The 17350-nt window shown below is 48.2% G+C and overlaps 1 protein-coding gene across 12 annotated transcripts in view; it reads left to right on the top strand.

Annotated features, from left to right (window-relative positions):
* NAV2 (neuron navigator 2) overlaps window positions 1-17350 on the top strand; it is an 854704-nt gene that overhangs the window by 454677 nt on the left and 382677 nt on the right. The window lies entirely within an intron of this gene.

A 17350-nucleotide genomic window follows, 5' to 3' on the forward strand; every position in this document is an offset into this window, starting at 1 on the left:
GCGCGGAGAGTGGGCTGGCCAGTGGGTGTGGCCGGGTGACCGAGGTTTGCCTTAAGGAGCTCTGTGAGACCGGGGTGCGGTTACGTCTGCGGCTTCCTTCTGGCGGGCACGGTCAGGGTGTTCTCAAAACTGTGCCGCACTGGAAATGTCAGGTTCTGCATGTTGAGATCTTGGTCCCAAGAAGGCAGTGACTGCTGCAGTGTCTGTCTGTCTGTGTGTCGGTTCTGCAGAGATTCTGTCCCTGCCAAGGAATAGTCCGAGGCCTCGTTGGGCTCCACGCCCTCTGGCATGGCTGAAAGATCCAGGGAAAGGGGTCTGGGGGTGGCAGTGTACCTGCTTGCCTCGTCGTGAAGATGCCTGCCCCTGCCCCATCCTTTGGGTTGACAGGATTCCAGGCATGGTGCTGGGACCGCAGTAGAAGTGCTCGGTGCACCAGCGGAGGCAGGCAGCTGGAGACTCCTAGCGTCTCGGCTGGCTGTTGCGGTGGGCGGGGGTGCCTGCCTCAGAATGGCGGCCCGAAGCTAAGCCCCTCCTTCCTGGGTAGCAGATCCTGGTGCCGGTAGCCCGGGTGACTGGGGCTGGGGTGGGGGGATGACATGAAAAGAATTGATGACTTCTACCTTTCCAGACAGAGCCCGCATCACCCAGTTCGGCTGGGTGACGGGCCCTAGCCATGCAATCTCTTTTAAGGAAATCAGCAAGGGCCAATCAGGTTCTCCTGGCCTCCTGCCCTTTCTGCTGCTTTTTTTTTTTTCTTTTTTCCTCCTCTGGTAGGAGGGAGCAGGGGCGTGCTGTATTTTCTTGGCCGTTAGTCAGCAGGGACTTTTGGGGACAGGCAGACCTGACGGATGTGACTGTCCCGGTCAGGAGAGGCGGGAAGCCAGCGGGGGAGGTAGTTTGGGGCTGGTGTCAGGGAAGTGGCAACAGACCAGCTGACCTTTTTGACACTTATTCTCTGCTGACACTGTCTCCACCTTCTCCTGGAGATTTCTCTGATCAGAGGCTAGAACTCAACACATTCCTAGCCTTTCTGATGGAGGAACTGGAGCTGGAAGCTAATTGTAAGCAGACTTTTGGAACTCTGGGTTGGAGAAGGCCCTCAAAGCAGATTAAGCTCCCACGCCAGGCTGATAAGCATGCCCCTTGCTGCTGCACTTGCTAAACATGTTTGGAAGCTGACAGGTTTGAGTGATGGTGTGTGGGAGAAAGATTTCCCCCAGTGCTCCCAGGGCCTGTCTCTGCCGGGGTTTTGTGCTCTACGCTCTTTTTCTGCCTTCGGCACAGGTTTGTACGTGGGCTCTGAAATGGGAATGAGCTTGGGGGTGCACCCTTGTGAGGGTTTCCCCTCCATCCTTGGAGACGGGGCTGATGAGGTGTGGTGGGTGGTATGCGGGAGGCCGGAGCAATGACTCCGGGATGTGACACACAGCCTCCAGCCTGATGAGGAGGACCCAAGGAATGAGGGGGGAAAGTGGACACTGGGATCGTTGCTACCCAGGCAGCTGTTCTACCGTTGCCCATCTGACCCTTCATTTAACAAACACTGTCGGTGGACTTGCCATGGGCAGGCTCTGGAAAGGTGATTCATCCCTCTTCTTCCTGAAAAAATGATCTCCAGCTGCTGCCGGAGGAGCTGGTGTGGTCCAGTTCCCTCGAGGCTTTTCTTCTCTCCGTCGCCCTTGGCCCACAGTCCCCTGGCTGCCCCCACGCCACCTGCCTCGCCCTCAGTGGGACCTTGTGTACTGACCACATGGATGGTTTGGATGGATTGCTGAGGAAATTGGCCACTTCCCAGTGGGCTATCCTGGTTTTCACCAGCCTGCCCTTTCTTTATTCATGGCCGAGCTTCCTGGCGGCTCTTCTCTGTGGCAGGTACAGATCCTTTGTCTCACTGCCTCACCCTGGCATCCAAGTGACATTGGCAAAAGGGGTTTTCCCGTCTTTGGACAGGGCTTCCTCCCCCTTCGCCTGACACGGTGTCCATTTACATCCAGGAAGGCCTCTCCGTACGGCTCGAGGACTGTGTCAGACTTGACACACCTGGTAGTCCTGGCCTCAAAACCTGGCGTTTATCACTGGAAGATACTCAGGAGATGATGATTTAAATGGCAAATGGCATCTGACTCCCCTTTTATTCAGGGGGCTTTGGGGAGAAGGCTGGGTTGTGCAGTGGTCAGTAGCACAGGCTTTAAAGTCAGGTGGCTATCCCTGGTATCCTGTCTCCACCATGTACTAGCTGGTGACCTAGTCCATTAACCTCTCTGGGCCTCACTGTTCCCATCTGTAAAAATGGGCATTAAACAACCACACAAATTATGAGGATTAAGAAAAAGAACATATGTAAAGTGTCATATATACATATGTTGATATATACACATATACATACATCAGTTAGACATGTGTATAGACATATATAAGTAACATGTATAAAGCCTAGTGTCAGGCCACTAGGAAACACTCGATAAAATGAGCTATTCGTATTGCTAAACCAAGAGATGGGGCACTGTTGAACGTAGATCTGATAGCCTCTCAGTGAGAAAAGGCATAGCTTATTCTGTCAAGCCCTTGAGAAGGTGTCATTCAGTCCACGAGGATTTACAGAGCATCTGTCACATGCCTAATACAGTACCAGCCATGGTGGGAAGATGAGGAAGTGCCTGATGTGCCAGGCTCTTTACATACGATCTCATTTCATTCCCACAGTAACACTTAAAGCATATATAACATTTTCTATGACAGTAATTTCCTGTAACATCTTCTTTAACGACAATAATATAATAATGGCGAGTCATCACATAGCACTTCCTATGTGCCAGGAATTGTTCTAAAAGACCTCATTTGATTCTTACAACAATCCAGTGAGACAAGTGTTATTATTCTCATTTGACACATGAGGAAACTGAGGCAAGGACCGGGTTAGTAACCCCTTGAGCAGCAGAAGTAGAATTAGGACTCGGACAGTCTGGCTCTGGACTCCATGTCCTAAACCAGCATGCTATAGAGAGAGAGTCATAGGGACTTTCCAGTTACTCGCAGGCCCTGATTTCTAAGAGCAGTGCTCTAGCCATTGAGCTGGAAGAGTACGCAGGACTTAGCAAAAGGTAGAATAACTTGCTCTAGGTCATCCTGCTCCAGGGTGGCGAGTGGGGGGCCCAACTCAGGTTGGTCTGGCTTCCAGGCTGGGGGTCTTCCCCTCTTCACAGCTGCCGTCCTCCTGGATGCTCTGGCGGAGGTACGGGGGATAAGACACGGCCTGGGCCTTGGAGATCTTATAGTCCAGTTGGGAGGCAGGACTGATGTACCCAGGGCATCAAGCACAACACGAAGAGGGCTGAGAGGTATGCTTGGGGCTGAAAGGAAGGAAAAGGCCACCATGGCTGGAGAAGTCCTGAGGGCCTCACGGAGGAGGCAGGAGATGGCGGGCTCCAGAGATGGGCAGGAATGGCTGGCTGGGGAGGAGAGGAGGTGAGATGAGCATGCCAGGGAAGGAGGAGAAGCAGGGCCACGCAGCGGTGCAGAGCAGGAGTGGGTGTCGCCACCGGGAAGCCGCACCTTCGCCTAACAGGTGATTGCTTCGTATCTGGTATCTTCCTTTTGAAAGGTAGTCATGAGCAAAGAACAAAGGCTTCTTGCAGTTGAGGGATTGGATTTGCGTGCTGCCTTCGTGGTCCGTAGTCATCCTGAGCGTGCAGGGTAGTTATGAGAAGGTGGAAGGATGGTGTCCATAAAAGACCTGTTTCATAACAGCCCCTTGGGAAATGACAGTGATTATTATTATTAGCTTAGGGTTCAGAATATCCAACATGGTAGTGATGCGGAAAGGACATGGGTCTCGTGGCTTTTATTAGGCAGCGACTCTCTTTAGCCAGTGACAGCCTGTTCTCCCCCAAGCCTGCTGTCCATCGCCATCAAGTGTGAAAAGACCTGACGCAGCCAGCAGCTAGCTTTTAGGTGCAGCCCCACTGTCGACTTGCCAAACCCCTCACGTTGAATCTCTCCCGCAAACCTACAGCAGGGGCTCGACCCGCAGAGAGAGGAACTGCTCTGCAGCCACACATCCCTCCCGAATTCCCCTCCTGGTGTTGGGATACCTGGGCCTTCCCCCAAGAATGAACATTTATAGCATCTGCTCTGTTAACATGGCGTATAAATTATGACCATGTGCAAAGAATTGTTTTAGAGATCTGCTCTGTGTTAGTTCAGAAACTCTGTCCGGCTGACCTTCAGATAAGGAATGCTTGTGAGCTATTTGAGGAGAGGTTAGCCTATTTTTAAGAAGCAGTTGCAGGGGAAAAAAATTATATATATAATATTTTGATATTTCCTGTTTTTAGGAGCCTGGGGTTCAACTTGCAACTCGTTTCTTTAAAAAAGTAATTAGAAGTGATTGAAATCCTCTGTGGGTGTTTTAGATGTTTGAAAAGAAAGCACAGGCGAGGCCCCTGGGAAGAGAGCGCAGCTCCAAGCTTGCAACCTGTTGCAACTTTGCCCCATTGTGTTTTGATTAGAATCCTCGCTCCATCATCAAAGTTGATTATGGATTTGATTAGTGCATTTTTCTGCTATTGTGTTATTCCCTTTCTTCTCTTCCTCGGTTCTTGGAGGGGGAATGTGTAGCATGGTTATCTGCCAACATGCAAGAATGTTTATAGTTCACGTATTATTGCTTATTCCGTGGGTTAATTTTCTGAAGACACTTTAAGGGTGGGACTGGTGGCTAATTTAGGGTATCATTACGTGTGTATATATGTGTGTATAAATACATCTACTTCTGGATATGTGTATATATACATATATACACACACATATACAAATATATACACATGGAGCAGCTTAAAGTAATGAGCACATGTGAGCACACACACATCAAAGGCCAGGCTGGGGGAATTACAGCCCAATTGCCAGCTTTCAGAGTAGCTAGATTTGCTTCCCGCTTCTCATACTCCCTTCCTCTGTGACCAAGATTGAAGCGCCAAGTCTTGGTGTCCCATTTTATTTACTTATAAGACATGAGAGGTGTGGCCTTGAGAGAGGTGTTTTAATTAGGCCTTAGTGAAGCTCCTGAAGCCAGTCTGAAAAAGCCGAACCACCCAGTGAGATTTTGGCTTAAGGTCAGAGACTCTTATTTCTTAGAATCAGTCTCATCAGCAGGGAAGGGAGTAGTTATGTGCCAGGTAGTAGTAGACTGCAGTGACTTCACATATATGTATATATTATATATATATATATATAAATGATTTATGTATATATAAATTTTATATGTATATGAAATTTAATGTGAAGCACAAGAAACTGGGTAAAATGTAAAGTGGCCCATGCGTTTCATATCAGGAAGCTGAGACCAGAGGAAGTTATCACTTGGAGACAGTTTTAAATGGTAGATTACACTTAACTGAGAGACAGACCTGGGTTCAAATCCAGGCTTTGGGCAAGTTATTTAACATCTCTAAATGTGTCTTCATCTGTAAAGCAGAAACGATGATGCTTATAGGTTGTCTGTGAAGAGTCAGTGAGATAATACAGGTAAGTTGCTGAGCACAGAGCCTGGCATGCAATAAGGAAGGAATATGTGATATTGCCTATTTTTATTACCCAAGGTCAGAGCCAAGTGTGGAAACCAGATCTGCCTCATTCCAAGCCTGTGTTCTTTCTACGCTACCTCTCTGCCTCTCAAGTGCACGGTTGATTACATGGAGGACAGGTGGCTTGCACTGTGAAAGCAGAGGGCATAGCGGGGCTTTGGTCAGATGAATGAGAGTCAGAGTCAAGAGTAAATTAATGTAGTCATATCCAGAGTTGTGAAACGAAACCTCCACATTTTGGTCCCAAACATGCCATCTCTATAGCACTAACCAGGCTGAGGGATCTGCTGCAAACCAAACGTAATGGGAACCTCCTTTGTACACCCAGTCTGAGCTGCCACTGTCAAGGTGACTGAGTGGAGCTGGCCAATCTGACAGCACTGCCCAGGACCAAGAATGGAACAGTCCCATTGATTGGGCTTCTGAATGGTTTCTTATTGTTCTGAAGGCAGAAGGAAAGCCCTCTTCCCTTACTGCTGGCACGATTGTGGTGGGAGCTGAACCTCGTGATCAGCTTGGCCATTAAGGTGCCCCAAGGCATGGCCAGCTGCCCAGTGGTGTCTTACTGATAGCCACGGGGCCACTTTCAATGGTGACTCTGTCTCTTGGTCACATTGTTCAAGGAGATGGACAGTGTGTTCCTAGAATGTCTTGGGCAGAATGGTTCATGTGATTTGGGGAACAAAACTGGGTCAGGCTTTTGTGCTTCAGTCCACACAAGACACTAGTGAGTGACACAAAAGTTTTCGCAGGCACCCCAAGTCGCCCACGCAGAACCTAAAGAATGACTCACGACTTAGTGCTCCATTTCCCAAGGAAAACAGACCTCTTTTGTGTTTTGCAAACAGTAGCCCCACAGCCTCAGGATATTTTCTCTCTCCTTCTAAGTGAAACCTTCATACCTTTAGTGAATTTTGGTTTGTTCCAACCTCCCCTGTCTTGGTGGAAGAGAAGATAGGGTAGGAAAGGGGGCTTGGTCAAGATGATTATAAAGTTCTTTTGGAGCCTTTGAACAAAATCAGTTAGGAGAGTGTGACACAGGAAAAATAGTTATAATAATGGGCACTGACACTGACGGAGCATAGCCTCTTACCAGCATAATGCATAGCTCCAGGCATGCATCATTTCATTTAATCCTCCCAACATCCCGTTATGTAGAAGCTACTTCCTGAGGAGGGTAGAAATGACAGCTCTGGGAATCAGCAACTTTGGTTCTAATTTTGTCTCTTTAGATGCTTTACTGCATGACCTTCAATAAGTTACATTGTCTTTTGAGCTTCAGTTGCCTAATCTATAAAATGAGTAGGATGATACTTGCTCTACTGTTTTTGAGGAGTTGTTGTAAAGCTTAATAGAGGTAATTATTATGAATGAGACTCTGGTACACCATAAATACCCTTTATGGAAACCAAGGGCAAGAGAGGTTAAGCTACTTTTCCAACTAGCACAGCTGGTTAAGTGGCAGACTCAGGATTTGAACCCTTATCTGTTTGACCTCAAAGTCAAGGTTCTTAAATAGCAAGTGTGAAAGCACTTTTTAAAAAATATCTGAAAAAGCATTGTTAATACGGGATCAAAGTAAATTGCTGGAAAGTCTCCTTTGGTGTGGTATATATGACATCTGGCTCCTCCCCTCTGCCCCAGAGTTTAGAAATACTGAATATATTCATTCAATATTAAATAAACATTAGCTGCTTCATCATATCAGTTAAACTCTCTGGGATTCGTAAAATTCTAAGTGTTCTGATGCCACAAGGTCCACTAAGGTGTTATCACTATGTAACTGGCAGGGCTGGTTCTGGACAGAGGAAGGGAAAAATGGGGAATTTGATCATTTGTTGGCACGCAGAAACAATCAGATAAATTCAGATTATGGGTCGTCTTTAAGACAACAGGCCTGGGATCTTCAAAACCGATAATGTCATGAGAAACAAAAAAGTTTAAAAGGTACTGTTCTAGAAAAGGAGACTAAAGAGCTATGACAACCAAATCCAGCGAGAGATCCTTGACAAGCAAAACCATAAATGCTGGAAAGGTCATTTGGGAGACAGTGGGAGATATTTGAATACAGATTGTATGTTAGATAGTATTACTCCATTGATGTTAATGGTTTGGGGATAATGTAAGAAAATGTCCATTTTCTTGGGAGATACATGGTGCTATATTTAGAGGTGAAGTATCTTGATGTCAGCAACTAACTCCCAAATGGTTTAGGAAAAAAAAAAGGTGAGCATATCTGTAGATAGAAGGAGAAAGCACATGTTGTAAAATGTTAACAACTGGTGAATCTAGGTGAAGATACATGTGCAAGTCTTTCAACTTTTCTGCGTTTGAACTTTTTCAAAATAAAATGTTGGGAAGCAAAACAAAGGCTTGGCTAAAGAGTATACATCAGCAATCCCCTTGACATCTGTGGTGTATCCATGAGAACATATATGAGGTAGGAGTGTGTGTGTGTGTGTGTGTGTGTGTGTGTGTGTGTGTGTGTGTGTGTGCGCGTACTCACAGTAAATAGCCTGGCCAAGTTTGTTTCACTGGGTTTAGGATCTGGACTCCTTATCTCCTGTCTCTGGTGTAGTGTGAGAATCTTGGCTTAATTCCTCTTCTTTTATGAGAAGGGTTGCTGAAATTTCATGGAAATCATAAGATCCAGGTTGATTTGATAATCCCTTATAAAAATCTAAGATGTTTCCAAGGATGAAAGTATAAAAGAGATTTTTTTTTAATGAGGAACTTTTTTAAAATATGAAAATACCTGGTTGAATTTTACTCATCTGGGCATGAAGCAGACGAGGAGTATGAGTGGAAGCAGGCTCCTTTGTCTGCTTTAAGCTCTTTCTCTCCTCACTACTTAGAACTCCTTTGCCTGGCTAAACCCGTCCCAACCTTCACCCATTCAAGTTCAGGCTTAGTGCCGCCTTGTCCAGGAAGCCCTGTGCCGCCACCACAGTCTGGATGCAGTATCTGCCCTGTGTTCTCCCATAGCGTGCTCTGAGCCCCCATCGCTTGGACTATGGTTGCTTATTTAGCTGGACCGTGGCTTCTGTGGGTTCAGGGATGTGTCTCTCATGATCTCTGCTGGTACAGCATCAACACAGAGTAGGTTCTTAGTTCCTGTTTGCAGAAGAAAAGAAGGATGGGAGGGCGAAGATAAAAGAAAGAGTTGAAAAACAGGATTGAGTGGGTATTGAGCACCAGCTGTGTTCCTGAAGTTGCGGCTAAGCCATGTGGCTTCTGCAGAACTCCCTCTTGACATGTGAGCTGAGATGATCCCATGATGGTGGGTGGCTAAGCGAGGCCAGTGTCAAAGCTTTCCAACGCCAGGTCTTGGGAAAACTCACCTGGTTGGGTAGCAGGAAAAGGCAGATTCTTTACACAAGGCTGTTTACAGCATCCAGACTGGCTGGCTGCTCCACTGGAAGAAGGTCTGTCCAGCTGCGATCATGGCGGTACAGTAGACGGGAAGGGTTGGATGGGCTTCGGAGGGCTTTGGCAGATTCCATCCCCACCCCCACCAATAACTTTGGAAGGGGGACCTGAGAAGGGTTCTGAAGGATTTTAGTAGGTTAAGAAAAGAGGATAGGACAAGCCTTCCAGGAATAATGATTTCAGCAACCACTTATGTGCCATTTCCATACGAAATCTCACTTAATCCTCACACTAACTCCCGTGTTATTCATCTTGTCTTATCAGTAAGGAGAAAAGTGAGGAGTCCGTGGGCAGAGGCCTGAGAAGGGTCGTGGAACTTTTACAGGTCACACAGCTGGTGTGAACAGTGGCAGGATTCCAACCTGGTGTTTCTGAGTCCAGAGTCTGTGCTCTTAATCGCTGCCTTCTTCTGCCAGGAGTTGGAAGAGGCCTGAATCCCATACTGGGGTGCTGCTTTAGAAAACCAAACCTCCAGACCCTCTTCTCCTTGGAGCCTCTCCCCATTTCCCTGGCCTTGGCCCCCTCACCGTCTCCTCCTTGTCAGGCCTCCTGTGCCTGTCCCAGCCTCTTGCCAGAGGCTCTGCATTTACAGAACGAGGAGCCCCGTTCGCTTTTGCTCACATCTTGCCGCAATCTGGGCATGGTCTCCTCTCGCCGCTGTGGCTGCTGTTCCCCAGGTCAGTGCTGGTGGGCTGGGCAGGGCCATGTGCCTGACAGCTGGCAGGACCTCTTTCCTGTCCTCCCGCTGCAGCTCTGCAGACAGTCCCCATTTCACACTGGTTTGCGTTGATTCTTTTCAGACCCGAGAGTGACGCACGTTGACGTCAAAAAATGTGGGCCACGAGCATCCTGGAGCTGTCAGACCTTCCAGTGTGTGAACTTTGCTTGTTAACTGTCTCTGGACAGAGGAAGGCAAGCCCTGGAGGGAAAAGTACCATTTGGGTGACAAAAACAGATTTAGAAGAATCAGCCTTCCTTGGATGTCTGCTTAGTGATCTGTGCCTCTATGGACTAGATAATTTGGGATGTCTGAGACAGTGTAGACCTTGGAGGCCATCTATTCCCAAAGCTCCATTGTGCAGATGGGGAAACATAGCCCAGAGTGGGGTGTGACTTGCCCATGGTCACCCAGCTTTGAGGGCAGAGCAAAAACTGGGATCCAGGCCCCCTGACTCCTGGCCCAGTGTTCTTTCCACCTCACTCATGGCAATCAGATGTACTGCTCTGAAGTGCCTGATGTTTTAAAGAATTAGAACCGGGGCTTCCCTGGTGGCGCAGTGGTTGAGAGTCTGCTTTGCCGATGCGGGGGACACGGGTCTGGGAAGATCCCACATGCCGCGGAGCGGCTGGGCCTGTGAGCCACAATTACTGAGCCTGCGCGTCCGGAGCCTGTGCTCTGCAATGGGAGAGGCCCGTGCACCGCGATGAAGAGTGGCCCCCACTTGCCACAACTGGAGAGAGCCCTTGCACAGAAATGAAGACCCAACACAGCCAAAAATAAATAAATAAATTAAAAAAAAAAAAAAGAATTAGAACCAGCTCTAAGCTATGTTCTTTTCCCCTCCATCTACTAAGTAGTTAAGTATTGTTTTTTAAAAAAATTTATTGAAGTATAGTTGATTTATAATGTTGTATTAATTTCTGCTGTGGAGCAAAGTGATTCAGTTATACATATATATACATTCTTTTTCATATTCTTTTCCATTATGGTTTATCACAAGATACTGAATATAGTTCCTTGTGCTATACAGTAGGACCTTGTTGTTTATCCATTCTGTATATAATCATTTGCATCTGCTAATCCCAAACTCCCAATCCATCCATCCCCTAACCCTGTCCTGCTTGGCAACCACAAGTCTGTTCTCCTAATTCTTTCATATTTGAAAGCTTTTGCATTTGGCTCAGTGGATCAGAAAACCAGGCCCTCTTTGTGGATCGTATAATTGTGGCAACAGACCACGATTCAACACCTCCCATGGGCCACTGTCCATACATCATCTCATTTAAGCTTCACCACAATGTGATAAGGCTGGTGGCATTTCATCAGTTTCATGTACGAGGTGCAAAGGAGGTCAGTAACTTGACCGAGATCACACGGAGTCAGTATTGGAACTCTCTAATTTCACATCTGTGCTTTTTCTACCAAACACCTTAGAGCCCCACCCCCAGGCCGGAAGTCAGAGAGACCTAGGTTAAGATCCTAGCTCCCCATTTATTTACTGGACATCTAACTTCCCCAGTGCTGGTGTAGGGCCTGGGACACTGTAGGCCCTCAATAAATAGTTGTTGAACTGCAGCTTGGACAAGTCAGTCCTACCAAACCTCCGCTGCTTGAGGGAAAGTGTAGCATTTCAGTGGGTCATACAGATCAAAGCAATAGTGTATATAAAAATGCCTGGCATGGGGTAGATAAGATCACTTATTTACTGAGCACTTACTATGTGCTGGGTGTTCTTCTAAGCATTTTATATGGATTTACCCATTTAATCATCACAAAAGCAATAACCTCTGAGGTAAGCACTTTTGTTATTCTCTCCATTTTACAGGTGAACCAAGGCAGGCAGACCATAAGCAACTTGCCCAAGCTCACCCACCTATAAATGGAGGAACCAGGCCTGAAACTCATTAGTGCTGGCAGAGCATGCATCCTTACCCACTGAGTGGTCCTCCCTCTGTGCTGCTTCTAACTACTCCCAAATCTAGTTGAGGGTGGGGAAGAAAGATGAGGGCACAGAGTTGGAAAACAACTTGTTTAAGGTTGTTTAGCAGGAGATGTAGCAAAACCCAACTAAGACTTGCCTTCCTAAAGTAGCCTGGGGCTCTGTTCTTTAAAAGGTGCTGCATCGGGCTTCCCTGGTGGCGCAGTGGTTGAGAGTCCGCCTGCCGATGCAGGGGATACGGGTTCGTGCCCTGGTCCGGGGGGATCCCATGCCGCAGAGCGGCTGGGCCCGTGAGCCATGGCCGCTGAGCCTGCCCGTCCAGAGCCTGTGCTCCGCGGCCACAACAGTGAGAGGCCCGCGTACCACAAAAAAAAAAAAAAAAAAAAGATGCTGCCTCTGTAGTGGGAAAGGACAAACTATTTAGTCCTGGGAAGCACTCCCAAACGGGAGATGGTCAGTAAGAATCAGTGACTCCCAATTTGCCTGGGGGAACTGTGTGGTTTTCCCCTTGGGTCCCTGCGTCTCACTCATTTGGAATCATTTCTTTTCTGGCTTGCAGAGCAGAACCAATATAAATTTGACCTAGTCCCTAGAAATGTTTACCTGGCTAAAAATATGCCGGCTTTGATATATTTTTAGCCAAATTTAGATGTGAAGTATATGCATTGCCCACACCCATGTATTAGACATGAACTGTTGGTACATTTTGTAACAGGAAACTGCTGGTTTTCCATTCCAAAGAACTGGAATTCGGTCAGAAATTTGTCATTTGCAAATGCCAACTCTCACCACATTCCACTGCTGTTTTTAAGAACGTCTCGTCACCTGGATTCGGAGGAAGCAGGCCATGGGCGAGGCCAGGCTGGTCAGGCTGTCTTGGTGTCTTTTCTCCGGGTCTGGTGCCTTCCAAGCAACCTCCGCCTGGCTCTCCCCAGGCCCACGCCATCTGCACTGTGTTGCCTTTGGATTAGTGTATGGGCAGACAGGGTGCTTATTTTAGAACTGGAAGGAGAAGAGATGTATCAATAAAAAAAAAAGCTGGGAAGGAAAAATCCATTCAGTGGTTTTAAAATATCTCTCCCTTAAGAGGACAGATTATTTTTGTTTCTTAAAAACAACGGGGTGATTTGCTCCTCGAAACAGAGTTGGAATGAGAGATGTATAAGACTGTAAAAAAGGAGGGGGCTGTCAAGGTGGCCTGTAGGTTTCACCACCCTGGCCTTTTCACACAGCACAGGTCATTTCCCCCAACCTCCAAAGTCTCTCCTGCTCCTGGCTGGCAGACTCTGGAACCTTAGAACTGTATCACAAAGATCCTGTCTCCTTACCTCTTTATTTTGGAGATGATGAAGCCGAGCCTCAGGGCCTTTGCACTTGTTCTTTCTGCCTGGAATGTCTTCCCCAGATATTGCCGCTGCCCATTCTCTTACCCTCAGTCTGTGCTCAGATGCCCCTTTATCAAAGGCGCTTTTTCTGACAACCCTATATAAAATAGCAATCCATCCTTTTGTATCTCCTTGCCCTGCTTTATTTTTCTCCAGAACCAGAGCAGTCTACGCTAGACATGTTGTGTATTTATTATCTTGTGTCTTCCTCTATTAGACTTTCAGCTCCATGAGAACCAGGGCTTTGCCTCTCTTGTTCACAGCTGTAACCCCTGCACCTAGAACAGTGTCTAGCACATAGTAGGTGCTTACTAAATATTTAGTGAATAAACAGTAGGGACTTGTACAGGATTCCAAGCAGGTCTGGGATTAGCATCTAGGTCTGACTCGAAGTCAAGGACTCTTACTTACACTATTTCTCCAGATGCTACTAAGAAATCTACAGTGTGTCCCTTAAGATGCTAATGGGTCCAAATGTCCTCCCTTTGACAGTTTTGTGTCTTTTGTAGGGGCTCTTACTGCAAAGGGTGGATGAGTGTCTTAGCGTAAAGATCAGCGTCTTAACGCAAAGATGTAGGTGAGTTAGGTTGTCTGGGAAATGGGAATACTTGTGATCAGGTTGGGGAATTCTTACCCTGTGAGCAGACTCTTACTTGGTCCAAGTTGAGAGCTGGATCCACAGTAGAAGAGAGAGGTGAGAATTGGATTTGCCAGCGTACATTGGTTCTTTTGTCTTCAGTTTTCCTTCTTTCTTTTCCCCCCTCCCCCACCCCTCCTTCCCCCTTCCCTCCTTCCTCTCTCCCTCCCTCCTTCTTTCCTTTCTTTGTTCTGGCTACTTTTTGTGCTTTAACCCTCGTTAATAAAAGTATGGTCTATGGATCAGCAGTAATAGCGTCCCCTGGAGGCTTGGTAGAAATGCAGAACCTCCGGCCTAGCCCCAGACCTTCTGAATCAGAATTTGCATTTTAACCAGACCTCAAGATATTTCATAGGCAAATTAAAGTTTAAGAAGCAGAAGAACAATTATGTTTTCCTCACCCCTTCAGAAGTACTTAAGGGAAACCTTCCTATAAATACTCAGTTGCATCTTCTGTCTGGAGGCACAGGCCCCATTGCCTCTAATAACCCTACCCTCTGATTAGGGATGGGAGGGATGGACAGGGCGACCCTAGAAGAGGGTACCATAAAAGAGACTTCTAGAATCTGTGGCCGCTTCATTTCTTGCATTGCTCTGTCTTACTCACCTGTGCACTGGGCTTTGTGGCTAATGCTTGGTCAGCGTGATGGGAGGCTGTAATCTGCCTGGTAACTGCAGAAGGAAGGGAGATCTTGTCTTTGGCCTGGGAATTCAGGATCAATGGACCTCAGCTCTCCTCTCCGCTGGTGTGCTCTAGGCTGGCCGAGATGGCATCTTTCAGGACCTGGAGGCAGTTCCATCCCAGCCCTTTCAGCAAAGGGAGGACAGCCCTTCCCCCCTGTCTAAATAGAGCCCAACTCCCAGGATCCTTTGCTGTTTGGAAGTCTCCTTCCAGTTCTCCTTGAATTGCAATAGGAAATTGCATTGCATGATTCTAGCATAGCTCCGTGAAGGAGTGCGCCCCAGAGAACCAAGGGGAGCGGCTCGCTCCAGTGGCCATGCTGGGGTCTCCATCCCCACCTAGGGAAGCCCTGTGAATGAGCAGGTGCCATGCAAATGTAATCTGTCTCCCTGCTGAGGCGTTTCTTTCAGTCATGCTGCGGCTGGGTACTGATTTGTGGAAAGCCCATTGATAGGAGCAGAGCAGATTAATTGAGCCCCTGGATCAGGCTGTTTGGTGAAATTATTGTCTAATGCTTTTAGAGGTGGGAGTTTTTTTGTTTTGTTCTGTGTAAATCAGGGCTACTGAAAAGCTGCTTACACGGTCACCATAGAAACCGCCCATCCCTGAGCACATGCCTGGCCCAGTCAGGCATGGGCCACTGCAGGTGGAGGAAGAGGACTTGGTCACCTTGCTCTGGAGTCCACAGGAGGGAGGAAGGTGGTGGAGAGAGTCAAGGGGGGCTTTCTGTTCCTTCCCCAGCTCCCCTGGACTTGTCTCATTTAACCCCATCCAAGTCACCTGGAGGAGGGACATCCCCAGCCCCCCTCAAGTCCAGACTGGGTCCTGATGGGAACAGGGAATCTGTCCCATGACTGAGAGATGATGAGTCTGATCTAAGATGTTTGTGGGAGTGTGCATACGTGCACGTGAGTGCACAGGCATGCGTGCGTGTGTGTGCGTCCAGATGCTCCCCGAGGGGCTAGAGAAAAGCCATTTCGACCGCTGGCAGCACCCTAGCATGTGAGCAGTGTAGGGAGGCTGAAAGAGCACTGCTGTGGGAGTCGAGAAACTTGAGTTTTCTCTCTAGACCTACTTGAGCAAGCCGCATGACCTGGGCGCGTGGCCAGTCATTCTTTGCCGGGACCACGTGGAGCTGTCAAAACAGAACACACGTCCAGACATCTCCCTTCCAGACATAGGCCTGGGGTGAGGCTTCGGCATCTGTATTTCTCAGGGCTCTGCAGGGCATTCTGATGCACAGTCTGGGGTGAGAGCTACTGGAGTTGAAACCAGCTCTTTCAGAGAAGTCAGGACAATGAAGTGAGTGAGAGCAAGTGGTCACGGCTGCATGGACCAGGGTTTAGATTCCGGCGCTGCCCATGTAAGGTGAATTGCTGATAAATTTGTCCTTTCTTCCTCATCTGCTCTAGAGGCATGAGAGTCACGACCTCACAGGGCTGCTCTGAGCCTTAAAGTGTATGAAGCATGTGGCAAATGCCTGGCATGTGATGAGTTCTCCGTAAATGTTAGGTCTCAGGTGTGTGTGTTTGTGTTTTCTGCTGTACTCTAATATATGGATAGAAACCTCTCAAGTAAGTCCAAGGAGAATGCAATTGGGAAATGAGATGGCAGAGCTCAATTATATTAGTGTAATTTGGCAATAAGGAAACCAATTAGTTCATTCTTTCAGACAGTTATTAACAGGAAAGGGAGTGTGCAAAGAAAGGTCCTGCGGGGCCAGAGAGCGATGCCAAGCGTGCCTCTCTTCCTCCACGGCAGTGGTTCTTAAACTCCACTGTGCATCCGTGTGACCTGGGCACTAGTTAAATATGCAGAATCCTGGGCCTCAGCCTCAGAGATGCTGATTTTGTAGGTCTGGGTGAGGCCCAAGAATGTCTGTTTTTGGCAAGTGAATGTGCAGAAGATGGTCTGCAGCCCTCACTCTCTGACAGAGGCTGGTCCGGAGGGAAAGATCAACTTAGATGATTAAGAGAAGGAGGGAGCTGGGTGAGTGGGGGCAGGCAAGAATGGGAGCCTAGACAAGGTGAGAGGAGTTGGGTTTGAACACATGCATGCGAGATGCAGAGACAACAGAGCAGCGTATTCAGGATTTCGTGTGCTGCGCAGAGGGTGGAGGGCTCTGATGGACAGGGAGCCCTGGCTCCTCTCCCTGCCGCCAGGGGCCAGGGTTGCCATGGAGGGTGGGCGTCATACCAGGACGTCAGCCGCTGGAAAGGGTTAACTGGGACTCCTGGCTAAGGGCTGTGAACCCAGGGTATGTGCCCCTTTGTCCCCTGCTTAAGGCCCAAGCTGGCTGCCTGTAAGCTGCCTGGCAGTGCCCATAAAGTTCAGCATCTGTCTCTCTGTTTGCTCATTTGGACATCAGAGCGCAGGGACAACCTGGGAGTGGGGAGACCTGGAAGGGTAAAGTCATTATGAGATACTCAGGACCCCAGAGTGGGGTGGCAGAAGGAGCGCCAGAGATGAGAGGTGGAGTTGTGTGTTGTGTGTCAGTGCTCTTAATCATGGGCTGTGTGAACTGAGAGGGGCCTGAATCAGAGTGCCAGGTCTACGAGGGGCCCAGTGTCCACTTGTGAAGGCCTGAACCAAGATATCCCCCTAGCAGTGGCCTTCGGATCTGCTGGTCACAGGAGAGCACATTCCCTGGGGTCTTCCGTGGATCAGAAAGAGCTCTAAGAAGGGATAGAGGGGAAGGGAACATTTATTCAGCACCTACTGTGTGCCAGGCTCCATGCTACATGCTTACATGTTTTACCTCATTCAGTGTCCACCTTAGGAGGGAGGTATCAGGAGTCTCGTTTTACAGATGGAGAAAGAGAGGCTCAGAGAGCTGAAGCAACTTGCCTAATCCCACACAGCTAGGACTTGGCAAAGCCTGGGCTGGAACTCGCTCTGTCTGGCTGCGGCGAATCACCCTCAGATGCTCAGTGAATGTAGGGGAGGCCCTGCTGCTCAGCCCTCAGGTGCGGGCC

Source organism: Tursiops truncatus, chromosome 8, assembly GCF_011762595.2.
Source record: "Tursiops truncatus isolate mTurTru1 chromosome 8, mTurTru1.mat.Y, whole genome shotgun sequence".
Lineage (NCBI taxonomy): Eukaryota > Metazoa > Chordata > Mammalia > Artiodactyla > Delphinidae > Tursiops > Tursiops truncatus.